Raw genomic sequence first — 13,882 nt, forward strand, 5'->3', positions numbered from 1 at the left:
TAATTCTCGTTTCGCAACACTTTCCAAGCATTCTCCGTCAAAATGAACGCTAAAAAATAGCGACTGGCGCTTCTCATTATAAATCCCTGAATATTCAATTTTTTCAAGTCTCCAGCTCCAATGGTCGAAGTGTCGGCATATTGATCGGCGTTTCAACACTTTGGCCGCTATGTCACTCGAATACTGGTTGCACAATTGTTTCTAAAAATTTTTCAACGAATCGAACAAATCAGACCTTAAATGAGATACGAAAACTAATGAATGAATCTTCCCTTTAGCTTTCGTTTTGTTAAGAAAATTTCTTGAAAAAGATAACACAGTATTTGCCAAATGTACAGACAACATTGATAGGACTTTTAATATAATGAAACAGAAAATACATCAATGCAAACGGTACATCATGTTTACTAAGTTCAAATGAGAACAAGGTTGTCTACAGTTCTTCGTAGTGCAGTCTTTTAACTGTTAAAGGCTAATAACGCAAGTGACTAGATAACACTGTAAGGTAAAAGGCGTAATTTCGAATAAGTAGTAATTATCTCTAATGCCTCTTAGCTTTGCTACGATAGCTAAAAGTTGAAGTTGGTAAACGACAGTCAAACGTTGAATATTCTCGCAGCGTCGAACGCGTTAACGTAACACGCTTGACCGTTATAAAACTATCAACCTCTAAGCAGTCCACCATGATTAACGTACGCTCAGCTGTTCCCGTTTAATTGCGTCCGATCAATAATGTTCAGCAGAGTTTCTTTGCCAGTTCGATGTACTTGAATCCCATGTTTGGAGGACTTTGGTCGGCCTTGACGTTTGCCGGGTCTTAATTGAACGAGACTCCCCGTATCAATGGCGGTCGCGCGTCGAAACGTGAATTCCTTATTCTCTGAAGCGTTACCATTTTTTTTCGCGTTCGCTCGACAATAGTCCGTTGAAAAAAAATCGCCACGTGTTTCACGGATCAGATATTGTGTCGAATGTTGCGCGCTTTTCTGTTTTAATTGCTATCTCGGATTTTGTATACACCTTAGTTCACACACGAATGGAAATACATGCGCCACATTTCGCTTTTTTTTATTCCATGTTCATCATCTAAATTGAACGTTTCTGTGAATTCGTTGTTTCCTCGTTTTCGGTTTGTACGCGGCGGAATAAACAGCGGTGAAGTTACGAGGAACGATGTCATCGGATTTTTCCAGTTATTTGGAACGCTAATGGTAGACACGTTTAAACGAAGCGAAATTTATGTAAAATTATTCCGTAGTAACGTGTTACGTAACTTACAGTCACTTTATTATTTCAGTTTTATTTTATAGTTTTATTTTATTCGTTTACTTCGAGCGTTAAGGAAAATTTCTTTTGTACAGTATCTGTTGAATAACGATTAACAGCGTGTGTAATGAATAGCTTGGACTAAATGTTTCCAGCGTTCGAATCTTAAATACGTATTTTTAAAATGTCGAAGTATCATCAGTAGACGCGACAGACGTATTTCGTCATTCACGGGAGTGCCGTAAATTATGGAACAATTTAAAACGATTATATGCTGCTTGAAACGTGATAAAAAGTGCTGCTTTAACGACTGAAGTCGATCCTGAAAGTTCAATTACGCGCGTGTGATGTGGCTGGCGTGTCTGCCCATTGCATATCGTTTCTACTTGCTGTAAATGGTGACGTACACGTTGACGGTATGTGTTTTTCAGTCATCGGTAAAATCAGCAATTGGGAACAGTCGATAATCATGTAAACCGAAGAATTCGATGAATCTTGCTTGTTGAATTAATTAAAGTAACAGAATTTTCAAGCTTCTTTAGACAGTATACAGACGATCATCTCAAGCACAGTTCTGGCGATTACAATAATTTAATTCAATAGAAATGTTTGAGTTATTTATTTACTTTTATGCAATTTTTATTAGTATTCTTTCCATCTGATTCAACTATACATATATTTTTATACGAGGTGTAGTGAAATGTAAGAGTATTTTTAAGCGGTGTCGGATGATAAGAGGAACTTATTTTTAATTAGGAAGCAATGACTTTTTATTAGAACCGTAATTCACATTACTTAAAACATGTTGCAAATTATCAAATGTTATTCCGCGCTGATCAATGCGTTCACGGTATATACACAGTCCCGTGATAAATTGCCGCGAATGAAAGACATTCATTGTATCTTTCAACGTTCGCCACTGTGACGAGGATGCTTCCAGAACAAAGAACTTGCCGAGAACTTGAGAAGGATAGAGCTTACATTGTCAAAGAAAACTGCGAGCAATTTCACGACAATGCCCGACGCTTCTCACATCGAACGCAGATACTTCCGTAGATGTTTTAACCTTTTTTTTCTCCTCTTTTTCTTTATTTTCCTGGACGATAAATCGATCGTTCAACTCCGGCACTAGATTATTTTGCTTTGATGTTGCCACTTCAAATCTTGTGAACTTAATCAGCCACTTTGAGGTAAATATTTCCTATGTGGCGCGTCGTTTACTGATCTATGCGTCACCGGCATCTGAATCATGCTTGGGACTTTGCATTCTATTCTTGGTTCTTTCCAACTGTACTCGAATTATTATAATTCAAAATAGTTCTCATTGGACTAGGTTTAATAACAGTTCGTTTCTGTTAACGAATCAAACGAATTCTATGCTTCTACATATTCTTTAGCGTTATTTCTTTCAATTAATCATGGGTAATATTTTGCTCTTGTATTCTGTTGTAACATTCGGTGAGTGTAATTTTTATTTGTAATAGAAAAAGAGATTCGAATGAAGTAACCGAGACACGATTAGTAGAAATATACGAAGATTTGAGAGTGTGTAACAATAAAATAATTACTTTTCATACATCACTTTGATGTAGGACTGATAAACACTTATTGTTGATCGGGTTTTACTAAGCGTTCAAATAGTTATTTATAGAAAGTAATGCACTCACGTTCCAGGTAGAACGAAAACAGCCGTGATAGGCTATGAAATGTCTGTTTATGTATGCGCAGAATATTGCTCGAAGGCGACCAAAGTCATTAATACGAAACATGTTCTGCAAGGTCGAAAGAAGTCGGCTGCTGCCCGAGAGCTAGAATTATAATACAGTTACGTTTACGGAATTTCTAAAAATTCAGGAGGCTAAATGGCCTGAGAACTTAGAAAAGAAACTCCACAGATAAAAAGTCTGGATCGGTAATTTGTATGAATTATTTCACCGTATATCCTTCATCATCTTCTTTTCCTTCTTCCCTTCTCCTTGTAATTATATTAATTCCATATGCGAATTAAATTGAATTGACTTTCACATTCTTGAAGTCAGGAATGTTATATATTATTTCATCGTATTCCCTTCTTGAACTTGTACTTGATACATAATTATACTCTAGACACGAATCAAAGTAAATTGACTCTCTCAGTTATAGAGAGTTAAATGAACATGATTAAAAATGAAAGAATAGATGTTCATAGAAAATATTTAAAAGACTAATTTTGAAAGATACGAGAACATTTATCTGAAATATGATAAGAAAGTTGTAAGAAAATTCTAGATAAGAATGCAAAGAATGTTACGGATATTTATGTTTTTTTCTTTTATTTGAATATTTACAATTATATTTATGATATCTGTAAGTTTTCTATTTGACCGTGTATATTAACGGTCGATTTGGGTAACGAGACTGTGATTTCAGCGAATCCTAACGCTTAAACAATCGAAATCATCGCGTATTGTTGTACGCATATAATTACACGCGCGTGCCTCTTTGTGGCCCGAAATTGCTACGCAGTAGCTAACACACGACCTTGATAGTGATCAACATTCACAGACAACTACCTGACGCTAGCATTCATTACAGTGCTATTGTGCCTAAGCGGCGGTTGATAATCTAAAATTACACGTACTATTTCTTTCTAAACCGAACGGCGCGTAAACTTGTATACCTTGGTAGCTGTAAATCTATCATAAATATTATTACCGACACCGTTATCACAGACGAAATTTTTTACAAATTTTCAATTTTTCAATTTCTTAACTTTTTGTCGATTTAGATTCAATAATGTTTCTTGAAGATTGTAATATCAATTACAAAACAACTTATCAGTCACTTGACAAAGAATTGCATATCAAAATCGATTCACTTGACTGAACATTATTTTCGTAAGTGTTTTTACAAATATTTTTCAGTTAAGGTTAGGTAAAGTAATTAGCTGTTAATCATCTTGGCACGACTCGCTCCGAGCGAGCGCGTGTTTCGATGCAAAGGCCAATCATTAACATCGTACACACGTTATGTAATTTACTCATAACTTTGCTTTGAATTTGAAAAAGTTGGAAGTTTGTGATTACGAGAAGCTTCATTCGTATTGCTTTATGTTTACAAATGTAAGGACAGCTATGTCATAGCTTTAATAAGAAATCGACGCTTCGAAACTGTTTAAAATCTTTATAGTACATATTTCATTCATTGCAGTATTTCCTATGTCAAAGGTAAAAGCAGCAATTCGCAAGATTTTCTTCTTCTAAAGTTAACAACTATTATATTAAAAGTATTAGTGGATTTCCAAGTACTTTTCACACGTTCATTCGGCTATACCCGCCGTTTCATTAAGAAAATGCTGCTTGAAAACTGTAGCGCGTTTTTATGCTGATAGCGCTGCACACGATTCTACCGATGTATGTTTTGTTAGCCAGTTAATTCGCCAGAGAACGTGTTTTTTTGTCTCGAAGAAACAGTCGATTCATCTGCTAATGGAACAGAGACGTGTCAAACATAGGAGCGTCACTCGATAGAGGAACAGGACATGATCTTTATGATCTATTAGTGCCTATGAGCGTGAACTAGTATTTATCACCGCACTGGCGTTTGTCGGCGTGTTAAACAATGACGTAGAATCACGTTAGAAACCATAAATTCCGAAAAAAAGATTTTTTGCTCTAATTGCATTTAACGATTAACTTTCATTTTCATCTGCATGCTTCCTCTTAAGCTTAATTTAACGTTAACCCCCAAAAAAAACTAACAATTTTGTATAAAAACGTAAACTTCGTACAAACACTTCATAAACTTTCGCAGACTGTTCGTAACTTCTCCATTACATTTTCAATAAGACTTCTTCAATCTTTTCGATTTCGAAAATCGACTTTCATTGGAAATTTCTTTTTTTTTACAACTGTGCATTGATTTTTATGATACTTAGAGAATACCATTTCTTTCAATAGTCGCTCCATTCTTTTAGCTACATCCTTAATTCGAATTCGCGGTTTGAATGCAAGATTGGGGACATTTCCTATCGTTCTTCTCTCACTCGTGGATGTTTCCTTGACATTGCCAGCTGCAACAGCCGTGACACATTAATATTCCATGCCACCGCAGACCGGTGCAATTCACCTTTCATGATTGTTACGTAATCGCATTAATTGCACGAGGACCTCGAGGCGCTCTTATGTCGTACATTTACGTCCGGAGTTACGTCACAAAGTGTATACGCGTACTTTGTAATGTTTCCCGTAACCTTGAAACGAGACACCAATGTCGGGTCCACAGCATGTTCCGCTACTTGCCTTACGGTCAGCTAAACCCTTCTATTGGAAAATTCAACCGAAATATTCGCATCCATTCAAAGTAGTTTCGTCAAATTTTTACGAGAATATAACAATTCGTGCAGAACGAAATTAGAAAATGGGCTTGGTTGTTAATATAATTGTTAATACTAGATTTTTTTACTGAACTCCCAATTAATCCCTATCTCTATGATTCCTTCCTCAATACTTTATCAAACGATGTTCATGAAATTTGATATATTTAACGGCTTCCGTAAATACTGTACATATCAGTGATGTTATCTTTTTTTTATCTGTTGAAAGATTGAAGAATGTATCGTCTATTTAATCTAGATCAATTAAATCTCATATATACTTCCAATTTGATATGTCAATTTATCGAATGTCCCTATGAACAAAGTGCAAAGATTTTGGGATACTATGGAAAACAATGAACTCGATCGATTCGATGAGACGGCGACGAGATACGCGACACTGTATCCTGTTGTCTGTGCTGACAGATTGCAATGAGTGTGAAAGACGCAAAAAATGACTAGTCTTCTATTACGTGATCGTTCCAAATGATCTTTTTATTTCGTTCACGGAAGATTTCAGGGTTACGAGCGTATTACATCCAGGTGTACTCGCGTAGGCACGATGTTGCAAATACGCGGGCGCAGTGGACGCAAGATAAATCAATAAAATCAAGATAACAGAAAGCTGTTACGGGAAGTTTCGATGTTTGTGCTTTCAGCTTCATATTCGAGGGAAGCGCGAATGTTTCACGGAAATATAACGTTTACGATGTTCGATGAAAATCGCAGGAAATTCGGTTCGTATTCTGTGAAGAAGAATTAGAGTGTTTCGAATAATCTACGAGTAGTCGAGAAAATGTGTTTTATAATTGATTATTAAATAAGAAGTCATATTACAAACGTAATCACTGATTTTTGATTTCGCGTAATAACAAATGGAACTTTCGTTTCTGAATGCACTGAAGAAATTTGTACACCAACCATTCGTGTGATTACATTGTCACGAATTTATATTCACTATATTCACGAAATTGAATGAAATCAATTAATAGCTATCGTAATGCAAATATTAATTAATATTAAATTCTTTATGTTCCAACATCAGTTTAAATGTCACAAAGTCCACTGAAGCAACGATTAACAGGTAACTGTCTCCTTCAAATTGTTCTTGCTGCACAAACACTTTTGCTTGCCATTGTGTGTTAATCGCATTTTTCATCTAATCGCGATAACTTTCAATCAAGAACGTTAAAATAAAATTTTAAGATAACTCGTCGCGTTGCTCGTGGCACTGAAGTTTTCCGACTCCGTCGATTTTACAGGATTATAAATAAAACGGTAATAATATATGGATGCGACCGTGTCGCGCTCGCGTGTCTATTTCAGCTGAATTGCAGTGCCGTCATCGCCGAACATAACAGAAACATTGGAAAATTAGGCTTCTCAATTGCGTGGAGCGTCGCGCCGATGACGATCGAGGGGGACGCGAGATGCATCCGATGCATCGCGACTCGTATCCACTTCCGGAGGCGTCGCTGCGGAATTAACGTAAATTGCATGTACTCCTATACAGGAAATGCGAGCGAGCACTTAATATCGTTTTCCTATTTTTCATTTTCCACTGCTGTACCGGCTAATTCTCAGAACACCGGTCCACCTAGCCAACCATTTCCAACAGGGTCAACTTCTACCACTATGCCTAAGGCAATCAAAATATTTAATGATTATTCGATGTATTTTAAAGTAATCAATTCTGACGAAATATTTTTCTACTGCGCGTTAATCAACAAATTTACGTATTTATATAAGAACGAAATTTCTCAATTTCAACATATGTTAAACAACTTATAGAATTTCAGATATTGTACAAGTATAATCAAATAATTTCGACTTTTTTAAATATTTCTTACACGAACAATTTTTTGGGAAGTAACTTTCTGATATTTTAAATCCTCTATGAAATGAGATAAATATTCGGAATTTCTCCGAATATTTATTCTTGCGAATGTGTGTATTCGTATGGTTGCGATAACAACGTATTCTTATTATCGAAAATCGTTTCACTTAACTATGAATGGTATCGATGATTATGAAAAAAATATAGGTAACGAGAGTCACGTTGAGCTAGTCATGGTTGACTCGCGTTGCTTATTCAACGACGGCCCGCATGACCCCAATCAGAAACATAGATTGTCGTCCTTATTATGCAGCCCGCGTTAGTTGACACTGTTACGTTTATGAGGCATAGTCTACGTGTTATAACCAGTTTGTTGACCCTTGAAGGAGACCGATTTTCGACGGACTGACCGACGGTTGACCGTCCGGCAAACTTTGAAAAGTATAAATTATCGATTCCGCATCTTGAATTCACATGAATCATTCAAATTGCTGTTCGATACGTGTTTGCCACGAACGTTCAGCTCTTCAGCTTTCCACGACGTGTCGTTTGACTGCAAATACAAATTCGATAACGGTGACAGAAACTTCTTATCATAATCATGTTCTATAAATCTGTACGATGTTTGATATTACTTTCGTAAAAAAGATATGCAAAATATTTTCACATAGATTTCGTAACGCACAAAAATGATCACTGCAATTCAATTTAGAAATATTCGATGAAGGATCAAGATTGTACGATTCAAAATATCTTCTTGCAAAATTGTGGACATCATAAAAATTGCGTACGACGGTAATGACCGCAACGAATGAAGAAGCTTTGAATTACATTCAAGGGTCGATTCTCCAAGCAGAAATAAGGCGAGCCTTGTTCAACGTTCTCTCAGTTCCACTTTCTCCAATCAAAGATCAATCACGCTCGATCAATTTATTTTCAATTTCTACCCAGAGCTATTTCCTGTTACCATATCTCCGATTTCTATTTCTGCGCGCTAAAAGGAATCTAATCCCGTTCATTGAATAAATAAAGGAATTATCTTACGCCCGTGCCGCGATCGATATAAACGCAGCGCGTGCAAGGAGCGCATCGACGGCTGCAAACTGCGCCCGAGATTGTAAAAAAATTAATTGCTCGTATTCGAGCGCGTCGGATCCAATGGCCGCCGCGTTAGAACGTTAGATCGCCCGACCGTTTTCCGCGTCGATGCTCCTCGTTTTTATTTTCCGCGGAAATCGGGACGGATTACTCGTCCGGGCTTCTCTTCCAGCGTGAAAAAAGGAGGGAAAAACGTAACGATTTCGCGAACCATTTCTGGCGGAACTCGACGAACAGAAAAAAAAGGGGGGGAAAAACGTAGAAGGAGATAGGGCGAAACGAATCGAGATCAAACAAGCTGGCGTGCCGCGGTGCCATCGCATAATCCAGAGCGAAGCTTTTTTTATGTTCGTCGGCGAGGCACGCGCATGAAATTTCTGTCGAACGCCGCGGCCCGTTTCGATTAACTGGAGTGCAGCTTCGAACCTGGTCCGAATACCGGCGATCGTTAAAAATAGACGCCGAGTTTCGAGTGTTCGGACATCGCGAAAGAATTCGAAAGCCGCGGACCGCTCGTGGTATTTGTAACGTTTGAAACGAAGTCCGCGGATGCGTTCAGTAACCGGAACGATCGGGTTTTTTTCAACGGGTTGATTGCTATATCAGCTGAATTCGGGTAGCTTGATGTGTTTCTGTAGATTCGGGACAAATGAACACGAACGGTTTGCGACCTGACGATTGCTTCCGGAGAGAGACGGAAAGTTTTTCTGTTTCACGAAAATAAGGATGAAAGTCATAACAACACATCGGTCAATATTAGATTATTAGTTGCTACGTTCGTCTGATTGGTCTGAGCCTCGCTATGGCAACTAACAAAACGGAGGGCAAGGAGAATCGGCCGCATGGTTCATCTTGTCCTTACAGGAAACAGTAGTCGACCCTCCGTGTCCTCGGGATTCGGTAAACATGTTCATACTCCACGTTGTTTACGCGATGAGGGATTTTGCTCTTGCTAGGAATTTTGTTCATGCTTTCGATTGGTTACTCTCACGTTAGCTCCATCAGTCTTAAGACGTGCTGACGTCTCAGACACTGAGACATACGGCGATGCAGATATCGCAACAAACAATGGGTTTAATCCTTTTTCACTTTTTCTTTGAGTAACGCATATAATAAAAACTTGGAAGACTTAAATACATCACTTGTTTCAACGTGTATGGAAGCCGTAGGTTTAAAAGCGCACAGGAGCAAGGGGACTCTTCAGTTTCTGTTAGGAAAATTACTTTGATCTTGATTTGGTGATTGTTCATGAATATTTAAGCGTTAACTCGTTGATTGTCGTATTATTCAAACTTGCGTCAGATTCTGTATAGATTTGAAAATTAATTTTCGCGATAATATATCGAACGAATAAAAATCTTGTTCGATCTGTGAGATATAATTGTCATGACACCTTTTGGTTTAGAATCGACAAATGTACCAATACATAATATTTTCTGTATACTACAGTGTATTTTATTTCGATCGGAATAAAAATATGTGAGGCGACGCTGCTGCAGAAACTTTCAGCTTGATTCGAGCTGGGAAGCCACTGCGAAGGAAGTTGATGCGTTATTAGCTAAATTCAATTAACAAGTTGCAGCTGATCGGCGCGAACACGCCTGAGCTTTACTGGAAAGAGTAACTTTTTTCTCATCCCAGCTTTTTTTTCAAAATACTTAATGACACTTGCTGGAGTCTAATATTGAATTCCGATATTGACATCTGTTATAATATCGATCTTAATTACGTAACGATACGTCGTATCGTAGACATGCCATTTTTCCAACGTTTGATGAAACATATATTCACGATGTGTTGGAGTATACCTGATTTCACCTATCCTCTATATGTACACGGTACCTAATTAACTGTTTTAACACGTTGAGTGCCGCGCTAAGTACACGTGATTTACCATTTACGCGGCGTGGGTCACTAATGGTTCGCGTTACAACGTTTATCAGGCGTGTTTGTAAAACGTGTTATATAACATTCATAGCCAGAAGAATATTTATCAACGAAAAGAAAGCAATCGAAAACAACAGACAATTTTATTTTCCGAATAACACTGGATCTCTCTCCAAACTTCGTAATTTACGAAAAATTATGCTAAAAGTATCGTCGTAAACACTTCACATGAGTATTAAAACGTTTCTTACAATTGATATTCGAATAAACTATATGAAATTAAATGTCAAGAAATAAATCACTATGTTCCAAACTATCAAACTGGAAACAATAGATCAAAACATTATCTCTAATGTCATACTATTAGCATGCTCGTGCCACTACCGGCATCAAATTATTAACACTAGAACTACCAGATAGATGAAAAGAATTCATTGCTGATTTCTTGTATAATTAAATACACTCTTGATATTGACAAAATGGGCATTGGCAAAATGTCAATAACCCTGCGGTTGAAGTCTCCGATGCTCGAAACATGTCTGTTCTACAACGACGAAATAACAAGAATTCCAATACTAACGATTTCCGAAGTATTTTACGGAATTCAAGTAGCACGTTTAATTTCCCAGTGTCCCCTGTGTAATTTTCTTTCGAAAGAACATTCCCCGAGGTTCGAGACACCGACTGCATTGGCGTACTTCGGGTTCAGGGCTGATTCAGTCACGCCTACCCCTATGCAGCCGGCCGTGCAGGCTGCAGTTCTGCTGCGCGAGTCCGCAGGCGCCGCGATCGATCACTTTTACCCCTGAACACGGCCAAACGCCCGTTCCTTTTTTCAAGGTCTCACCGGGAACATTGATACGACGCGGTCTCCCCTCCAAGCTTATTGTTATCGTTCAAAGAACTCGGAAACGTACTTTAGAATCAAATGAATATTATTGCGTGAGGTAAGTGACCCCGTTTACCGATCGCGTAAGAACGTAATCGTAGACGGCGGTAGGGTCCGGTTATTACAGGGTGAGTTGGCTCGACCACATTTAATCACTTGTTTAACCCCTTGCCTCGGAACATCGTGTTATCCACAATAGAAACGTTTCTTTTCTCGTTAACGAGTGTAAGTCGGATTGAATGAAATAGGTCAAATAGAATTGTAATTTACTACGTGTAACGTAGAATTCCTTCGCGTTTTCAATGGAAAGTTCCTAATGACTCATACACTTTGGTATTCATCATCTGCATTCTAACTGCTGTCTAACAAATCCGGGCATGTAACCGCTATTTTCTGTTGCCATACTTGATGCGCCAGTTTTGTTTGCGTTTTGACCTGTGAATCAATTGGTTCTTGAACTTCGTTTTTTTTTTTTGTAACAAATGAGACATCCTCAAATGTGAGTAATTTCTTATTTTGTCAAAGTTGAAATTAGATAGATTTATATTATATGAATTCAGAATAAATTATTTGGTAAATCTTCACTTCCAATTGTCTATTTTTAATCCTGTAATTTCCGAAATTTAATTGAACAAATGTCTGTAAACCTAGTGTTAATAGTACTGAGTCTACCGAAAAATTCTGTCCAATAACGTTATCTCAACTTTCCAAAGATGAGTCATTCCACAGAAATGGAATCCATAAATTACCATCATGCTGGGAAGAGGTCGTTAGTAACGATAGAAATTATATTGCCCAGTAAATATTAATAAATGTATTGAAACTACATTATTCTCTTTTAACTCGAAAACGGACTTTCCGATAGACCTAATATTAACAACCACGCGAGCAAAACAGGTACGAGCTAGTTTCCCATAAACTCAGAAATCCGCGGTCTACTGATAAGATAGGGTTACTTCCGAGTAAGATAGCCCGATCATATTTACATTGTGAAATATCTATATTTTCAATTGTTGCTAATGGTATACTGAATCTTGCGTAGAGTTCTATTTAACTATTTTTTAAATATGTATTTACCTTCAAAATATATTTCCTTTTTGTTAGGTGTTAATTTCCTTTTATATACATTTACCTTTATATATATTTTCTTTTTATTAGGCGTTAACTTCCTTTCATATGTATTTACTTTATATATATATATATATATTTTTTTTTCTTTTTGTTAAGCGTTAACTTTCTTTTATATATGTTTCCTTTTTGTTAAGCGTTAATGATATTTATGATGAAACAGTTGTTCCCACAAAACTGGGCCATCTCTCCCCGACTTACCCTACACGTCCGATTCGGGCGGTGTCCGGGGTCCATCCAACAGCTACGAACGGCCCTGAACAGCGACTCGGTTTACGACGTTAAGTATCGAGAGGACAAGGCATAGTCGTGTGTTTTCTACGCTTTGCGTTATGCGGGCGTAAGCGTGTGTTCCGTTCGAAAGGGGCGAAGAACCGAACCGCGCCGAGGGGAAGGCACACACGCCGGCTCGCACATGAGTCACCGACTCACCGAATGACCAATGAACTCAACCAAGCCCCTCCTTACATTCGGAATGCAGATAGAGAGTTTGAACTATGAATATGGTGCAACAAAAACGCGCGTTGCTTAACAGGGAACTAGGATCTTTTAATTGGAATTTAATTTAACGTGCCCACGTACGGTCGAGCCGCGAGTCGCGGCCATTTTGGGGTCTACGAGAAGAAACGATCCGCGAAGAATTTTATATTTATCGCCGAGCAATGATTCTAAGAATTTAAAGAATCTTATACATTGACGAAACCTTGAAGCGTATATTCGTAACGAAATGAATGTGTTAAGGGATTTGATTGGAGATCGACGTCATCGACGTGGGAATTTGTAAATGGGTTTGTTTGTGCGGAACTGATGACGTTAATCGGCACTGTCGAAATATAATAGAACTTACGATCTTTTAAGAGATCATTTAGGATAGTAAAGAGATCGTTGATTGTTAATTATGAACTGCAAGCGATAGAGGCAAGAGTGTTATTTATTGCGCGTGTTGTCTGAATTAAAGGGGGAGGATCGCCAATAACCCTGCTGGTCTAATGACCAAAGCAGTCACTCAGCTAATGAAAGATCCTAGGTGTCTACTTTCGGTGTCCGATCAATCAATTCCTTTTAGCTAAAGCTAAGTTATTATCATCCCGATAATGCCTATCTATACAAAACAAGATACACAATGTACGTCATGAATAAAAAATAAATTCAACTTTCATATTTGCCTCAACAACCTCAAATATATTATTCCAAGTGTTAAAAAAGCCCGAAATAACATATACAAAATTTCAATAAAAGAAATTGTATAATTAAACAGGACACCTTGAACAATCTATTTGAATCATTTAATAGTAACTCATGCGTAACTATACTACAAAATCTTAATCTTAATCTAAACTACAAAAAAGAAATTAAATCGTGGAAATTACAACTCAATTTTAAGACAGTAAGCAAAAAGTACTCACAAATTAACATTAAGAAA

General features: G+C 37.5%; 1 protein-coding gene across 3 annotated transcripts in view; it reads left to right on the top strand.

Annotated features, from left to right (window-relative positions):
• The window catches only part of CAP (Cbl-associated protein), an 84,153-nt gene that overhangs the window by 2,452 nt on the left and 67,819 nt on the right, over positions 1 to 13,882 (top strand). The window lies entirely within an intron of this gene.

The sequence above is a fragment of the Nomia melanderi genome, chromosome 4, assembly GCF_051020985.1.
Source record: "Nomia melanderi isolate GNS246 chromosome 4, iyNomMela1, whole genome shotgun sequence".
NCBI lineage: Eukaryota > Metazoa > Arthropoda > Insecta > Hymenoptera > Halictidae > Nomia > Nomia melanderi.